Raw genomic sequence first — 12,736 nt, 5'->3', positions numbered from 1 at the left:
TGACCTCTCTGGTCATTCAGTTTCTAGGTGTAAATTCAGAGTATTTCCACCACGACCTCCTACTTCAGCTGTTAATTTAAGCACCAGTTCAGAGGATCCAGAAAATGCTGCCAAGTCTGTATTTCCCAGGAAAGCAGCCCTCAAGAGAGGGCATAGGAGTGCTTTCAATACAGATTTTTAGAAGAGAATTTGTATTTTAGGATAGTTTTCTCATTTCTTCAGGAGGCACCTGAGGGTAACCCACATTTCAATGTGCAGGATGATGTTTTCCTAGTCCAGGTGTCTCAAGCTATTTCATTCTACTTTGGAGCTGTTTGAACTTAAAAGTTGCATAAATATTTAAATTAAAGGAAACAAAACAAACAATTGCCAAAGCTCAAGACTGCCTTTGCTAATGGCCCATGCCTACACTGCTGTCACAAGCCTCTTTGCCAGGTTGCCCTCACAGCTCTCCCCAAAAGTCCTTTACAACATTATCATTCAAAGTGAATTTGGCACTGAGCCTCCATGGACTTAGCCAGCACCTCTGCAATAGGAAGAGCAAAAAGGAAAGATGGAAAAATTCATGAAGGGATGCACAACCAGATGCACTGGCACAGGTTCTGCTTTTGTTACCCATTTCAGTATTATGACCATTTATCATCATCAATCATATGGCCAACCAGTCACAGAAGGTATGCAAAAACTTCTGCACAAGGAGTCAAATGAAAGAAGATCATTGACAACAGTGATATAAATGCAGAGCCATGACCACTGTTGTACAGCCTAATTCTTCATACAAATATACTGCAATGGAATACAACTATTGCCACAAACGAATTACACTTAGGAAAGGCTCAGTATTTCAAATACCCTTTAAAAAAGATTTGTTCACCTAAAAGAATATTGCACAAGTCTAAATAAAGAGAAAAAGGCTCTAACATGAGCAGTTTATTTTGCCATGATCCCTTCCTTCTGACCTTGATGAAATGCTTCACTATCTGCCTACAGAGTAACATTATACAGCACCAACAATGTCAGCTTCTCAAAATAGCCACAAGTCCCAGCTGCCAACAGACCACAGAGTCCCCATTACACTAGCAAACAAGTAAGAATTACACCATCCCTTTTACATAAAATAGCAACATAATCTTGTCAAATCCTAAAAGTCATGACTTTAATTACATCAGTTTGGGTGACTTTTTGTGGTGGTGGTGGGAGGAGTTTAATAAACAGGTATCCGAGGTTCAGTGCCCCTACACAATCACCTTGGAGTCTGTTTGCAAAGGCTGGAATTTATCAGCAGGAAACAGTGGAACTGGTATAAAACTGGACCTATACTTATAGGGAATTTTTTATGCCTTGGACCTTTATTTTCTCTAGAAATCAGGGTGTGTGGAATTCACTTATTCCGTTCGTGCTGCCATGCAGTCTTTCCAAGCATGAGCTCCTAAACCACTACTAGGTGGTATACAGAAAGCATGTCCCAGAGCTCCTTGGTCTATCCTGTTTATATACAGGAAGTGGAACATTTTATTTCTTATAGCACTTTATACACAAATCTGCTATTCATTTTGAATACTTGATATGGAACAAAAAAGCATTTTTACAATGGAGAAAACAGTCCAAACAATAATTAAAAGTTCATTTAAATTTAAGTTTCATACATCATTCTTCTTAGATTGACTGACAACCTTTTGGTTAGTTACATAGAAAACGAGCAACATACATAACCACATGGAACTGAAGGGTTTGAAATCCATCTCTCAGTTCCCAGAGGAACATTAACCTTGGCAGTGTTTAAAGTGTTCAAGCAAGAGCAAGACATCAGGTCAGGTTCTTAAACACAGCAGGATGCCAAAGCATGAACACGGACTGAACACGGAATGAGGTATCCAGTCATGCCTTCTGCACAGGATCCCTTTCATACTTATGTTTTCTACTCATTTACAAGAGCAGGATCTAATTCAAATGTGCCAAATTTCTGTGTTAAAACATGATGCTGCATTCTCAGACTGGTTTTGGAAACAGGCACTCACAAACATCATTTTCAATTCAAATATACCTTAAAGCAAGTTTTGTCCTCTACTCCTCTGGGACAGAGGTAGTACAACAGTCCTGTCCCAAGATCTGCTTTATTACCGTTGGTATTTCTGGAGATGAGTAAAGAAAAACCCCAACAAAACAAACCACAAACAACCAGAACATGTCATCCTAAAAATCCCTGTACTACTGGTCTTTAGGTTTGTGTGCAAGAATGCAGGAAAGAAAGGGGAATTTTTCAGTAAATTTTGCTTTGGGGTTTTATAATTACAGTGTATTCAGTTATCTTTTAAATGGGGCTATGTTAAGATAGATTTTTTTAAACCACTCTGCAATGCACATAACATCATGAACCAATATCAGCTTCCCTTGACACACAAGGATGGCAAGTTTCAGGTGTTTTGTTACATGAAGTTAGAAGCAGTTTCATCAAAGCTATGTTTATATCACAGCAGAGTGTGAATACACTCACTGATAACACCTTCTGCCACCCTAATTAAGCTCTGCCTGCAAATCAGTACAAGAAAAGAAAGAAGCTTCATTTGGCCTGGGCCATTTTCAGCACTAATCAACTTTGACATAAACAGAGCACAAAGATGCCCCTGCTGCAGCTTGAATAGTCAGCTGTGCCTGATTTAGGGTTCTGCTCTTTAGCAGCTTTCTTTTTACCCATCTTGCACAAGCTTAAGGCCTCAGCTCCCTGAACCTAGCTGTCGCACTGGGCAATAGACTCCTCTGCTTTAAGGGAAATCCTTGCTTTCCGGTGTCCCCAAGAGCTGTTCCTCGGTGCTGAGCCACAAGGAGGGTCCCAAGGACTGTGACTGGTTTTTAATGGGCACTCCCTAGGAGCACAGGCTGTGATGACCAGAAGGAAGCTATCCCCAGTTCAGAAGGTGGCTCTTCTTCAAACAGCACAATTCACACAACCCAACAGTGGCACTGAAGCTGGCTACTTGAAACACCCTGAGCACAAACAGCATCTTCACACTTCTTGAAGAGCCAGCCCACACCTGTGAAGTTTAAACAACTGGTGTTATCAGTGGGGCAAGAGGTGGTTTTAGAGAGGGTGGACCCTGAAGTAGCTCCTCACTGTACCAAGTTACTTTTTTTGCATACCCTTTACAAGCAAAGGGTTTCAGCAAGGCAATGCTTGTTTATCAAAGGCTGCATGAAAACTTAGTTATATGTGGTTTTGATGGGAAAAGGGGCTGGCAAAGAAAGAACTCTGCTTCTTGTAGTCAGGAAAGCTCTTTTATCGGCACAAAGCAGAAACACTCCCTTGTGTAGCACAAACTGATTTTGTCTAGGGTTTTTTTGAGAAACTGCTGTTTAAGCTGCTGCCAATAAAGAATTGTCCTTATGATGGTCTCCAAGAGCCCCTCTTCTGCCAGTTTTCAACAACTGAATCCTTTCAGAAGAAGAAAGGACAAAAGCTTTCTGCATGCTGAAAAGCCACAAGAAGCCACAGACAAGGCTGGAAGTTACCAGAGCTCCCAGATGGAGAAGGGTGGTGAGCAGGAATGAAGATGCAGGCAGGCAAGTACCCACTGCCCACACAGCAGTATTGGTACTTATAACTGATACTGCCACTTAAGAGCTACCCAAGGAACCATTTCAATCTGGAGATTGCTCTCAGCTGTTTCAGCCCAACTGTACTACAATAATTGGAGACCAGCATATTGCTGCAAACGGTTCTACTGTGGGCAAACTGGCCACTGGAGGCACAAGACATTTATACAACATACTGTATGATGCAGTTCTGATTAGGTTTGGAAAAAAAAAACAACAATGAAGTTTTGTCAACTAAAAGCATTATGAGGCAAAAATACCATCATATTGAAAGAAGGATCAGATCTTGAAACTACTCAGTTAAAATACCTCTTCTGCCACAAACATCTTTGCAGGAACCTACATGTCTTGATCAACACCACCTGCATTTAGAAACTGTTTGAAGAACAGGCTGCTGCCAGTGAGTTTACACAAGGGATCATTAAGAAGCCATCAGTGCACAGTAATTGCACATCTAAACCACATGAAAAATATTCTCTATGCTTAAGCAAACCTTAAGTAAACCATGACTAGTTAAATACAGGCAAAGCATAAACAATCAGATTTATGCTTTGTCACTTCTGACCATTTTGTGGCCAGTTTCCAAGTCTACTGAAAATACAGAAAACTGAAACCAGGACTCAATCACCATGCCATGGTAAAGTGTCAGGATTTAAATAAAGGCATGGACCAATACTGATTTCTGGATCCAAAATAGACTCCAGATGGAAACCTCAAAGCATAGCAGCATTTCTACCATGCCTCTCGATTTAGTTCAGTTCTCTTAAAAGGAGAGCCTTAAATCCTTGGGGAGTATTAGGTGCCAAAACATCTCTGTAAAGGTGGATCTCCATTGAGAAGCCCAGAAAAATAATTGTCTCAGGGTTCAGCTCACACATGCCCCTGCACCTCAGACCCTTTCTTCCCCTGTCCCATTTGTTCCCCCAGATGTCTGGAAGTGAAGGTGATTCTGCAGGTGCGGTCCTAACCTTTTTACCCCCAAAATACCACTTCAAGGCCTATATCAGATACACTCTCCAGTGTATTTTGGAGTTTCTCCTCTCCCAACAACCCAGCCTTAAACCCCAGGGATACACCTTCCAGTGTCATTAATCTCTTAAAGAACACAGGTGAAGTCCCACAAAACAACCAAAAGCGGTCAGTGCAAAGAGCTGTGTGTCTTGTAAGTCTCTCCTTTGTCAAAGCCCAGCAACGAAAAGCAGTGTTTCATCCCACCTCCCCATAAATTTCCATGGCCACTTCACTGAAAATCCCTCTGTAGAGCAGTGGATACCCATGTAAAAACAATACATGTTTCAGGGATGCTTTTAAACCCTAAAGGTAAGAAGTCTGTGGAGAGCCACAGAATGGAAAAGGGAACATTTCCTGGCCTGAAAGACGGCTGAAAAGAGCCAGTGGGACTCTGAAAGAGGAGCGATGCACAAAAGGAGTATAAAAGACTGAAGTCCACTTTCACCCAAAGCACATATTTTGTCTATTATTTTAGCACCCTGCTAGGAGACATACAAGCAGCAGGGAACAGAGGTCTAAATAACCCTAAAATTACTTGGCATTTAAGCAAATGTTTCCTCTTTACACTAATCCACTGATCTTTTAGTACGTGGGTCCCAAGTTGATTGGCATGATAAAGATACATAGGTAGAAGGCATGTAATTGCTGCTCTGATTTTTAAATAAGCATGTTGTCACTGACTACAGAGAGGCTACTTCAAAACCAAGGCATTTAGAGCCACCCCTAAACAGACACGAGAGCCCTCCTGGCCATTGCATACAACTCCTGTTTTTTCTGCATGAGATATGGTACGGTATTTTACACTTTCCTTTTGCACAAAGGGGAATTTTATGGAGCTAAATAGAATGCTTCATGTAATGAAGCAAACCATACCATGCTGTTTCGGAAACCTCAGTAACTGTTTGAGCATACATTAGAAATGGTGTATTTCATACTGAGCAGATCAAGGCTGGATTAGGAACAGACCACACCATATCTGAACATACTTTAATACTTATGGTCTGTGTGTGTGTACTAAAGTCTGGGAGGTGTAATAAATGCAGGGAAGCGCATGCAGAAGGAAACAGAATTAACACAATGTATGGGTATAGCAGCACAACTCAAAATGACGGTGTCTTGGTGTGTCAGTGTGGGACAGCTGAATTTGAACATCATGTTACGGAGAACAAGAGCATAACCATTTTGCATGGAGAAAGTTGTTCTTTCAAATCAAGGCAGGAAAGCATCATTTCTGGTGCATAAGGATAGGTTTCAATAGTCCCTGCTCACATTCCCTCTTAAACTAAGCAACATTATTCAATGTGAGAGCACATGTATAATGTATTCACAACCACATATATGTGCACGTTCCCTTTTTCCCAAAGTGAGGGGACTAGCAGGAACGTTCCATTATAGGTTTAAAAGCTGTCCCCTGCACCTGGGGCTCTTTCCAGCTTCACAAAATGGCCCAAGCTGAAATAGAGACAGTCCTCAAACATGGACACCAGCTGGCTCGTAATTCCTCACAGCTCTGCGGTAGCATCAGGAGTTTCTGCATGGCTCCCATGGGATTAGAATTCCCATCTCCAATCAGACAGGATACACACATGCCAGATTAAAGAGACGCAGACATTTGCATATCTCTTCAGGCTTTGGCAGGTTTCTGGTGATTTATTCTGCAACATGCAAACACCCTGAGAGCCTTCCTGATGGATACCTTCTGAATGCAAAGGTTAACAGGTCTGTGTGCGCTGCATTAAATATTTACATTAAGGAAGCACATTTTTTTCCTGACGCTTACATAGGAAGAACACACAAGACGAAAGACCAAAACTATAAATATTTGTGACAACAAAAGATGCAAATCTCAGCAGTTACACAGCTGTTAGCAATAAGCTAAGCAGAGGCTAGCTGGGCACAAGTATATTTGCTTAAATAAAGCCTGCAGTTTTATTATCAAGCTGAAAACCAGACCTTCTTGTAAAGGACTGTAAGACGATTCACTAATATTAGATTACCACAGACCATAATGAATATTTCAAGGGCTTCACGTGTATACAGCGAAATTAGTCCAATGGGGCTGTCACAACAGGCAATGCATGTGGGGAACAGAATTCCTCTTTGAAATCAAAAAGACTATGTATGTACATGAGATTAAAGGAATCTGAGCACTCACATACATCCTACAGCTGCAAATTCTGGGGTCATGAAATAATTACAAAACATTCAGACTTCTAGCTGAGCTCATTTATGAGCCAAAACAACAAAGCTTCCAAAATGCACTCCTTTTGCTTCTGAAAAAGCCTGCTTGTTAAAGTAGGACTCTACCCCCGCTTTGAATTCAGCAAGGTTTATTCTGTTTATACCAGTGTGACAGCCTGAATGTGACTAATTCTAACACAGAAATCTGAAACTTCAACCTGGATCTGTATTTTGTGCCATCAGAGTATCAATTTATAAACAGCCTGAGGAACTGTTCGCTCTTGTGGTGCTTATGGTTAACTTCTTCCCAAGTTAATCCTTCCCCAAGGAACCATCCCTTTGCATCTGTCTCAGAGACCTGAACTCTTTGGAGTGTTTATCCAGGTACCCCCCTCACCTTTCCTGCTCCCATTCTTATACTGGTGCTTTCCCACAAAGCTGGTTTAGGCTGCAGAGTAGCACTGAGCCCTGTTTCATTCAGGGCAGTAACACTTTTTGACTTTGCAGTGAGGACAGAGGATGCACTTGTAACAGTCTTTCAATGGCTCTATCCCACATCACCTTCCCACCTCTCCATCGCTTCCTCCATGTCTAAAGAGATGGTAGATTTTGATGCAGCCCACAGGGACAGATCTTGAGCAGGTGACTTAATGGAAAACCTGAGCCCTGTACAGGTACAGCTCCTTTCCCAGTTTAGACCAAAGTGCATTTGCCCTACCTAAACGAAAACACACAGACTCATGAGACTCTTCAGTAGTCATCCAGGTGGACTTTCTGACAGAGGTTTGCACTTTCGTAGGCAAACGACAATATTGCTTCATCTCACTGAACTGTCAGGGCATGTTGAAGAAGCCATGAAATCAACATCGTCTGAAATAACTTATGTTTCCTGAGCCTTTTTAGTTTCTGCTTTGAAAACGCATTTAATCACAACCTTGTGTCGACCTGTAGAAGCACAAGCACTTATTTCAGTACATGTTCTGTCCTGACAGAAGGTCAGTTTCTCCCTTTTCCTAACCTTTCTTTTACTTAATATTTTGGAAATGGTACCCTTTTGAGAAACAGCGTATTCTATGTGAATGTAGTTCAGTAAGCAAGCTACAGTGAAGTGCATTCCAATCACAAAATAACACAAAGCTTTGCAAAGATCCCCAGCAGAAAACTTCTGTAGTGGCTTCTAGGAACAATCTACACCAGCAATTAGGAGAAAAAGAGAGAAGAAAATTGCCTGAGCTGCTCTGCAGCTTTAACCACAGTAGCTACAACAGAAAAAAAAAAAGGTGCAATGGATTATTTCACAAAATCATAGAATGGTTTGAGTTGGAAAGGACCTTAAAGACCTTATTGTCAGTCTGGATGAGTGGACTGAGGGCACCCTCAGTAAGTCTGCAGATTGGCTGGGAGCACTGATCAGCTGAGGATAGGAAGCTCTGCAGAGGGATCTGGATGGGCTGTGGCCAATGGTATGAGCTTCAACAGGGCAAAGTGCTGGGTCCTGCATTTCAGCCACAACAGCCCCATGCCACGCTACAGGTGTGGGGAAAAGTGGTTGGGAAGTTGCTCGACAGAAAAGGACCTGGGGGGGCTGATTGATGGAGCTGAACATGAGCCAGCTTGTGCCCACACAGCCAAAAAGGCCACCAGCATCCTGGCTTGTATCAGAAATAGCTTGGCAGCAAGGCCAGGGCAATGATCATCCCCCTGTACTGGCCACTGGTGAGTCTGCACATTGAATCCTGGGTTCAGCTCCGGGCCCCTCACTACAAGAGGGACATTGAGGAGCTGGAGCGGGTCCAGAGAAGGGCAAAGGTGATGAAGGGTCTGGAGAGTAAGTCCTATGAGGAACAGCTGAAGGAACTGAGGGTGTTTGATCTGGAGAAGAGAAGACTCAGGGAGGACCTTATCACTTTCTACAACTACCTGAAAGGAGGTTGTAGTGAGGGTGGGGATTGGTCTCTTCTCCCAAGTAACAAGTGACAGGACACGAGGAAACAGCCTCAGGCTGCACGAGAGGTGGTTCAGATTGGATATTAGGAACAATTTCTAGACAAGGAGGGTGCTCAGGCATTGGCACAGGCTGCCCACGCAGGGCAGTGGTGGAATCACCGTCCCTGGGAGCGCTCAGAAACCATGTAGATGGTGCCCTCAGTGGCTTCAGGCAGTTTAGTGGTGGCCTTGGCAGTCCAAGGGTAACGGTTGGTCTTGATGGTCTTAGAGGTCTTTTCCTACCTAGTTCATTCTATGATTCTATAAATGTGCATGTGTGTGTATTTTTTTTTAAACATCTTATGCAATTTATACAGTTTTAAGAAGAAAAGCTTTTGACCATAGTTTCTTTTCCCAGCATTATGTTCATAAAGAAAAACTCCTGAGTCAGACTGCAAACTTTGAAATAGCTTTGCCTGCAGACGTTTCAAGTCCAAGCTGTCCCTTCTTCAAACCCCTGGTCTCTGTGAGCTGGACACACACAAAACTTGAAACCCACACATGATCCTTAAAATGGATAAAGGAGCTGCACCAGGTCGAATTTTCCTGAAGAGCCCTTCTCCTCAAAGATTAATAATTAATTCCCTGACAAGCACAGCAGCTCTGTACTTCGAACAGGGTGCCCTGAGGCAGAAGAGGCAGAAGTGCACTGCAGGCTGCTCCAGCTCCTCCAGGACCTGCTCAGGAGATGCTGCAGGGTAAACCTGTGCTGTGAAAAAGGACTATTCCAGCTGGGGCATCAAGCAGACAGGCTCAACAGCATTTCAGCCTTGTTTTAGCTAACAGTTCCTTCCTAGCCTCAAGCCTAGAATATCAAGGTGCCTTTCTGGTCTGTAAGGCCGACCTTTTCATGCCATAGAAACTCTCCCATCTTCTCACAATTTCAAAAAGGTCACCAAATGCAAAAATCCCCTCTTAGTAGACAATAATGATATTTGGAGATGTGTACAAGGTTGTGGGGGAGGAGAAAAACAAAACACCACAACACTAAGATTGGTTTAACATTACATGTGCTCCATAAGAGCAAGAAACTAAGATCTGGACAGGAGGGGAGCCCTGGACATAACAGCCAAGCAGGAGAGCATGGGTAAGCAGATAAGATGTCAGACCACAGCACTAGGCATTACAGGGGGCATCAGATCCCTTCCATGTTTGTCAGGGACACAGGATCTGTTTGAACAGATTTGCAGAGTCTCATTGCTCTCTCTTGAAACTCGGTTTGCCATCAGCGAGGTAGGAGTGGAATTGTTCCAGCATCCCTTTAGCTGCCATCTGTGCTCCCCCAGGGAGGGGACTCAAACTTGTCAAATGCCTTGAATTAAGAAAAAAACAACCTCTTGCATTAAAAATGGCAAGAGGTGGTAATTTCAGGGCAATAGCCTGAAGCCACTGGCTATCAGCAGACCACACAGCTTATGATTAAGCATGAAAAACAGGCCCCCCCTGGAATCCAAGTGTAACAACTGCATTGGGGAAAGTAATTTCTGAAGATCCAGAGTCCAAAAGAGAGACTCTGAAAAAGCAATAACTTGTTCAGGAAAAAATGTTACTTTTTCCAGTCTTTAAAGATAGAAAAGAAGGCTTGGGTTGCAGCAAATCTAGTTTCTGTTACTGGCCCTCCCTCAATTTAAACAGCTATTTTCAATCACCTGTCAGGGAAAGAATGAGATGTATCATTAGCATGAATATGGCAGGTAAGGTATTGCTAGAAGATGAGAAGGGAAAGAAAAAGGAGTAACCTGAAAGGAGGCGTGCTCAGCACACCATGGTCTAGTTAGTCCTGCAGTGAGAAAGGGGAGAGCGACAAGGGACCACGATCCTGCCCAGCCCTTCCCATTTGCCTTCTCACAACAGCCAGGTTTCTGTCACCTAGAACAGGCAAAAAGCCCTCAAAACACCACTACCATAAGGAAAAACAAAATAAAAATCAGATGCACCAGAGTTGTAGAGGTTCACATGTATTTGACACACACATGCGGGGCCATTTCAGAGGCTAGTCAAGATGTGCATTGGAGGCTTCTTTGAAATCCCACTAATTTCTGTTAGTACCTAGCTGGATACCATGCTTTCAAAAAATCAGTGGGTTTTTTTGCTTGGTTGTTTATTGTAACCTTTTACTCCCACTTAAGAGTATCCCCCAAGCCATTTCACTTCCCTTCAGGAAAGCTTTCTGTTTCAGAAAGCAGTGCTGATAGCTAATAGTCTTCTGCCTAATTAATAACTTCACACTCACTAAATGCTCCCTGCCATCAGACACCGCCTGAGGATACCTCAATGGACAGGCATTCAGGCTTTATATGAGCTTTGGTAGCACAGCGCTGTATCTTGTCACACCCTCTTACCCAAAGCAGCTGGAGTCTCACCAAGATCCCCACCGGTGCTATCTATCTCACATATGAGTAACCACAAAGCAAAGCTGAGGTCTTTGGTCCCTTCTTCTCCAAAGCCTGAAGGATTTTTCTCCTGATGAGAGCACTCAAAGCTGCACTGCTCCTGGGTCTCAGTTCACTCATCTCAGACAGGTTTGTTGCTAATGATTTTTCCCTAAGAAGGAGGATTTCTTATGTTGCGTAGCTTATAATTAATTGGGGCATCTTAGACCAGAAGGTCTGCTTGCTCCCCCTAAATGAGCTGCCTAAACAACAAAAACACACTTAACATGTGGCAGGGACATGGTTCAAAAGTTCATTTGGGCTTAGCTTTGCACAAGAAAACAGTTTTGATGTATAAATTTAGGCAGAGCAGATTTACCTAAAGGTTTAGAAGGCCTTAAAAGGCATTTAGATCATAGCTGTGCCTGCTGTGGATAACACAAGAGCATACCCATTTTATGTGGTTATACAATGAAGTGTAATACTTACAGTCAGAGAACGGATGACTAATGCTGAGCCGATACACAAACATATGAGCCCCTAACAAAGTCAAAGAAGCTGGAGAATTTTAGGTATAGGATCATCCAAAACATGTACCTATGAAAGCAGGGGAATCAGGATTGAGGGGATCAGAAGAAAATCAGGTTGGAAAGGACCTCTGGAGGTAATTTGGTCCCTATTCAAAGCAGGGCTGACTTCAAAGCCACATCATGGTGCTCAGAGCAAGACAAAAATAATTCTTGAGAAGAAAAGCTGCAAAGACAATTCAATAACTCTAGAGAGGGGAGAGCAAAGTGAGACATCAACATTTCAGCATCTCAGGAGCAAAAAGCCTAAGTTGGGATCTCTCTGATTTAATGCTTTCAGTGCAAACCAGGAGGCACCCTTGAACCTGCAGTGTAAATACCAACCAGGAAAACAGAGATTGTGAGGCATTAAGATCTATGAATCATCCCTTGCCAAGCCTCAGGCCTTCTCTCAGAAATATTTCCACCTCCCAGCCTTCACGTTGTTTAGTACTAACACATCTATTATGGTATAATATAAGACTAGCAGCAGCACCACTAACATCATCTTTTGGCTGGAGACCACACACTGAACTTACTCATTCACCACCTTGCCCCTCCAGAAGAGGAAAGCCCAGCATGCTCAAGAGCACCAGTTGTATCTCCTGGATATTACAGCTCCACAGGCACTGCACCTTCTCCCTCCTGGCTTTCATATTTATGGTCACATATAGTAAACAATACAGATTGCTCACTGGGAAGCTACTTTTTTGGCAGTTGTCTAGGGAATTTCACAACAAGGCCCAAGAAAAATACTCCCTACCTTTTTGGTGCCTTTCCTAGCACAGCTGCATCCCAGGCAGGACTTACACTAATCCCTCCTGAACAGCCTTGTTGCTCTTGCCTTGCTACAGGGCAGCTCGCCACAGCCCTCCTGACATTAGTTTAATGCCGATTAGTCTCAACACAATTCTGGTGCAGGCTTCCTGCCAGGCAAGGGAATGAACAAAATTGGTTTGCACACAGACCAGACGACAGCTGCAGTCACTCCAGCTCAAATCTGTTGAGTAAGGACCCTTTCCTTGTTTA

The 12,736-nt window shown here is 43.0% G+C and overlaps 1 protein-coding gene across 5 annotated transcripts in view; it reads right to left on the bottom strand.

Moving 5' to 3' along the window:
* DENND5B (DENN domain containing 5B) overlaps positions 1-12,736 on the bottom strand; it is a gene marked incomplete at both ends in the record, with an annotated part of 113,053 nt that overhangs the window by 66,225 nt on the left and 34,092 nt on the right. The window lies entirely within an intron of this gene.

The sequence above is a fragment of the Psittacula echo genome (assembly GCF_963264785.1).
Source record: "Psittacula echo genome assembly, chromosome: 1".
NCBI classification, from domain to species: domain Eukaryota; kingdom Metazoa; phylum Chordata; class Aves; order Psittaciformes; family Psittacidae; genus Psittacula; species Psittacula echo.
This window is presented reverse-complemented; position numbering and strand designations above follow the sequence as displayed.